We start from the raw sequence: 6,348 nt of genomic DNA on the forward strand, positions 1-6,348 counted from the left end.
TACTCACTAAAATACAATGAGACTATTCAAAAGATCGTGGATTAGGGGACTCAATACTCTTTGCAGCTAGAAAAAGGTAGAAATACACCACTGTGGGGAGATCCCCAGGATACAGTTATGTATAAAAGCAAGGGAGAAAAATAAAAAATAAAAAAGGGGGAAAAATAAATAATATGCAACCCTTTGTGCAGGAAAGAAGTGCAATAAGAAAAAAAATATGCACTTGCAACAATCAACATTGGGAGGATGATAAAGAAACCATTAAAAATGATCACCTCGGAACTGGAGGGTATTATGCTGAGTGAAGTAAGTCAATCGGAGAAGATGTGGTTTATGTATACAATGGAATATTATTCAGCCATTAGAAACAACAAATACCCACCATTTGCTTCAACGTGGATGGAACTGAAGGGTATGATGCTGAGTGAAGTAAGTCAATCAGAGAAGGACAAACATTATATGTTCTCATTCATTTGGGGAATATAAATAATAGTGAAAGGGAATAGAAGGGAAGGGAGAAGAAATGGGTAGGAAATATCAGAAAGGGAGACAGAACATAAAGACTCCTAACTCTGGGAAATGAACTAGGGGGGGGTGGAAGGGGAAGAGGGCGGGGGGGTGGGGGTGAATGGGTGATGGGCACTGAGGGGGGCACTTGACGGGATGAGCACTGGGTGTTATTCTGTATGTTGGTAAATTGAACACCAATAAAAAATAAATTTATTGTAAAAAAAATGATCGCCTCGGGTAGGGAGAAATGAGGAACAAGACAGAGACTTCTCATCTGGATCTGATTTCTGAGTCATTACGTACTAAAAATCGCATTTCGTTTCAATCTCAATGGCTGAAATGGAAAGCCAAACAAAACAAATGAACTAGTTGTATATTAGATTACTAGGGTCACTCCACATAGAGCAAAGACGTACTTTAAGTAATTTTAAAACAATGTACCTAAACTATATACATTCTTACTGGGATGTATTCTAAGGGAAAAAAAAGACTTTAAGTTTTTTAAAACTTCTTTTAGTAGTAAAACTGGTATTGTTTTTAAAAGCAATTTCTTTATATTGTTAGGATAAAACATAAGGGAGAAGAGGTGAAGAAATTAGGTAAAAATGCTGTAGTGCTCAGATTGAATTGGAAATATCAGTGTGAACTCACATTTTAAGTATGTATATGTTTTCCAACTTTTTCTACTGAAATAGCCAAAATGTAATGTTACTGCTTTTGCCCTCACAGAGCAGTGATTTTGGTCTCTCACACCAAGGACACAGATTTAGTGCCCAAAAAGCAAGCAAGAAAACTCACAGATTAAGAGAGTCATGTCAAAAAAGACCCAGGAGCCAGCTTAAAGTGTCTTCCACTAATCATACTTGTGATAATTTGAACACCCCTCCTCCGATTGTAATTGACTAAAATTCACCAAATAACATAAAAATTCATGAGTCCATATTGATCCTAAAAAAAGAAAAGTAAAAAAAAAAAAAAAAAATCTTCAGGGGCCCCTGAGTGACTCAGTCAATTAAGCATCTGCCTTCAGCTCTAGTCATTATCCCAGGGTCCTGGGATCAAGCCCGGCATTGGGCTCCCTGCTCAACTGGAAGCCTGCTTCTCTCTCTCCATCTGCCTGCTGCTCACCCTGCTTATGCTCTCTCTGTGTCAAATAAATAATAAAATCTTTAAAAAAATCTTCCACTACCACTTGAGACAGTTTTTAAACTAACTCTTACAGGTGAGAAAAAATAATTTTCCCTCTGTCCTTCTCAATTCTTGGCTGAAACACGCCCACCCATCAGTAATAAAAAACAGATTTATAGGAGAAAGACAAGCAGAATATATAGGAAATGATAAAAGTAGGAAATCATCATTTTGCAACACTTAATCCAATCACTGATTCAAGAACTTTTGTTGACCCCACTAGAAGAATGATTGGTGGAGAACTGGACACCTGTATGGGGTCACAAAAATAACATAGATATTAGTTCTGGTTGCCATGGAAGGATCAAGATGTTGCTGCCACGCCTAGTGGTCTTACTCAGCATCCCATGGGTGGACAGTCCGATGTCATGAGTCCCCTCATGAGATTAAATATAAAGCAAAACACACCATCCAGGATGTATTGTTGCTAAAAAGGTTTGAATCTAACTGAGCCTTTATATTTAAATACAACTAATAGAAAACAAGAAATGATACAGCAAGGAAACAATCAGATAATTCAGAATTCAAGGTATTTTCTTCACTGTAAGCCATTGTCTTAAGAATTGGAATTGTCAAAGACAATTCCATTAAAATATGACTGGCCAGATTAAGAGATTTAAAGAACTAGCAATCAGATGCAATACGTGGCCTCAAACTGGATCCTGTTTCGGAGTTATATATGATTTGGGGAACATGTAGGGAAATTAAAATGTAGACTAGTTGTTAGAGAGTACCAAGATTTTATTTATTTATTTATTTATTTATTTATTTATTTATTTATTTGAGTACCAAGATTTTAAAACAATGTTTTTAAGTGAAGAAGTGTTATTTTAGCTATGCAGGAAAGTGCTTTTATTTTTAAAAGATGCAACTCATGTACTTACGGTAAAATGTCTTGATGTCTAGGCAGTGATGAGCACCCTGTGTTGTATGGAAGCACTGAATCACTCTATTGTACAACTGAAACTAACATTACATTGTATATTAAGTAACTAGAATGTAAATAAAAACAAAAATAAAAAACCAATTACATGTAAAAATAAATATTCAGAAAGCTTCTGGGTCTAGTGTATGGGAAGTTATTGGGCAAAGCACAGTAAACAGGGTATGGTTGTTGATTTAAGTTCTTGCCTTCTGCCTGGATGAGAATTTGTAGAAATGTAGTCATGGTCTTTCTGGTACAAAGAGGGAAACACCCTTGCAAATGGAAATTTCCTTTATAATGTAAGTGTTCCTTACAAAAGGGTGACTTCTACTCCATTTCCAGAGCTTCCCTGTGTCTGTTTCTTCAAAATAACCAGCTCAAAATAATCCTTATGCCAAAGAGGCATATTTGGGGGTGGAATATTCTGCTCCCCTTCAGGGACAATTTGAAAACACGTTTTTCACTGAGCTAATGACATTCTATAATAGAATATTTAATTGCACTGTATTTCAAAGTTGTCATATCTCTGAGTAAGACAGGGAACCCAAAGGGACTGCATCCTTCTTTTCCTGTATCTATCCTTGGTAGGACCTGCACCCCCACCTTACAAATGACTTAATGTATGTCCACCTTGTAAAAGTCAAGAAGTTAATGATTTCTTTGGAGTCTTCCATCACACTAGATGACATCTAAGGAGTGTCATGAAGTAAGTAAGGTGAAGTAGTCATGAACATTTTCCAAGACCACTGACTCCAAATATCTTGATGCCAAGACCCTTGGCTCCAGGACGTGACTTATGAAGGACACCTGAGCAGTAATCTTTGATGAGTTCCTGGATGCCAGAGAGGACACATCCACCAGACCACTGTCCTCAGTAACAACTCCAGACAGCCAACAAAGACAAAACTCATTCTCCTTTTCGTTTCTGAGTCTCCCAGATGCTCTGTCTGTATCTGTTCTCTCTATATCTTCCATAAACTCTGCCCTCACTTCCTGCCAGTTCGCATTTGAGCCTTTAACTTCCATCCTGTGCAAAGCAAAGGACTCTCTGGGCTGCTCTGGCAAGACACCCTCCGAGTGTTCAGAGCTGGCCTGCCTGCATCAGGCGGATTTTGAGTTGCTCAAGCTATTCATGAACTCTGTGTCTGGCAGAGCTACATGGGGCAGCATTAACAATCCACAGCTAATTCAAGGCATTAGCTTATTAGGGCTACAGTAACGAACAGGTGGCTTACACAACAGAAATGGATTCATCTGGAGGCTAGAAGTCCAAGCCAAAGGTGTCAGCAGGGTTAGTTCTTTTGACAGTTGTGACAAATCTGCTCTAGGTCTCCCCTAGCTTCTGGTGGTTTACCAGCTACCTCTGGGGTTCCCTGGCTTGCAAGTATGTCACCCCAGTCTCTGCCTTCATCTTCACAAATTGCCCCTTTTTATGAGAACAACAGTTGTGTTGGATTAGAGCCCAGTGCAATGACCTTAAGTCAACCTGATGATTTCTGTGAAGACCCTATCTCTGAATAAGTCACACTTTGAAGAACTTGGGATTAGAGCTTCAATATATGCACAGGGGAAGGCACAATTAAACCCTTCATGGGGGGAAGAGCAGAATCTGTTACCGTGCTATCAAACCATGGTTCTGAGAAGTTTAAGAATTCACAGAGGACACAGCCTGAGCAGCTCCCCAGAGGAAGGTCCAGTACACAGGATACCACCCACCTTCCCTCTGATCAGTGCAGACTGTTTGTCCCTTTCCACATACTGAAGGGCACATGAGATTCTCTGAAAAAAGAAAAAGTGTCAGGAAGGGCAAAGGAGAGGTTGGTGTTCTGGGGGTATAGAGCTTTCGTTTCACAAGATGAGAAAATTCTAGAAATCTATTGCCCAACAAAGCTCATGTATTTAATGCTACTGCACACTTAAAAATGGTTAGGATGGTATATTTTATGCTACATGCTTTTTATGGTATTTTTAAAAAGCAATTTGTCAGAAGACTGCTCTGTGTGAAGCACCAACACCACCGCCAGCCTTGCCAGCCTCACACAGTGACAGCAGCATTTACACAGGAAAAGCAAATGCTGACCACATTCTGTCCCTCACTAGATCTCTACATTTTCTTCCTCCCTAAAACTCCAAGAATCTATGAGAAATAATTGTCCTCTATTACAAAATTATTTTTCCTTTGTCTCCTGATAGTATATCTGGTTTTCTTAAGAAATATCCTGACTCATAAGTGTTTTTTGTTCACTGACCATCATAGGCATAACACAAAACCTGCAAATTTCAGTCTTGCTGCTTTCTATAGTTTTTATTATGTGTGCCTTTGGAGGTGTAAAAGAACAACAACACACAGAAAGAAGATAAAATAATGACACAATCCAATGGCTATATTCCTTTAGAATTAGAAATCAAAAGATAGTATATAGACTTCCGAAGTTTGTTATTAAAATTTATTAACATATAACAGAATGTGTGACAAAAGGATTTACATTTAAGTTAGCTTTATTATATAATTTAACCTAAATGAATTTTAGCTATCATCATCATTTTTCAAAGCGGAAAATTGGCAGTATTTACTAATTAAAGAGTCTTTTCACATTCAACATAGAATTTAATCTCTCTTTACTGCTGAAATACCAAGTTTCTTTGAATGAACCTTCCAAACACACAAAGACTCACACACATTTACGCAGACACACCCACAAGTGCCTGGCAAATACATGCACATACCTCTCGCTTGATCTGAAATAGCAATGAGATGTTAAATTATTACACACTTCTCTTACCCATGTAGTGTGTTATATTAAGTAATTAGAAACAGTTGTCAAAATAAATTAAGTAAACTCCATTGATGATCCAGCATATCCTTGAAAAGGTTGTTCACTAACATGGTTGCTTAGTTTAAATCTATAAGGGAATTACGTGTTGTCACGAATGACAGGTCATTCTAGCAGGCTGGTTCCTCCTAACTGTCCACTTACCCATCCCACAGAGTTATTTATAGAAACTACCATCTGGCCAAATCAGCAAAATTTTCAGAAGTGAGAAGAATTATCTGGAAACATTCATGTTCTCATTTCAGATTTCTCCAGGAAATGCCCAAAGTACAAAATTTTGACTTTACATAACAGAAGAAAATCATCACACTCCAAAAAGTGCTCCAAATTAAAAGTCCAAAAAGTGCTCACAATTCTAAATGTCATTCTACAGACTGGCTATTCAATTAATAACTTTGTAAAGATAACCAGAAATTTCACTAAGTCTCTTCCCACCCGCCCCCATCACATACACTAAGTTAAAAACAAAGTGGGGTCTGGAGATAGGTGTACATGTCATTAAACCCGATTCTGAGCATTGGTTTTTCACTTCCAAAATGGCCTCACTATTCTCAATGCATTTGCTGTAACATTGGTAACATTTTAAATAAGATAATGTTTGTACATCCTGAAGGTCAAATTAATATTTATAAAGTGTAAGATATTTTTCCTCTTTCCTTTTTTCCATTCCCTTCTTCCTTTCTTCCTTCCTGTCTCCTCCTTTGTTCTCTCCTAAAATCCCTGATTTCAAAAGGCTTCAAAGAGTGGCAAGCTTTATATGTAGCTTCTACCACCATGGTAAATATTATTTGATTGTTCTCTGTTAACCTCTTCTTGCACCATCCTTAGTCACCTCATACCCACACTTGTATTTAAAAACTCACATGGGGACAAAACATGAGAGACACCTAA

Source organism: Canis lupus, chromosome 12, assembly GCF_011100685.1.
Source record: "Canis lupus familiaris isolate Mischka breed German Shepherd chromosome 12, alternate assembly UU_Cfam_GSD_1.0, whole genome shotgun sequence".
In the NCBI taxonomy this organism is placed as follows: Eukaryota; Metazoa; Chordata; class Mammalia; order Carnivora; family Canidae; genus Canis; species Canis lupus.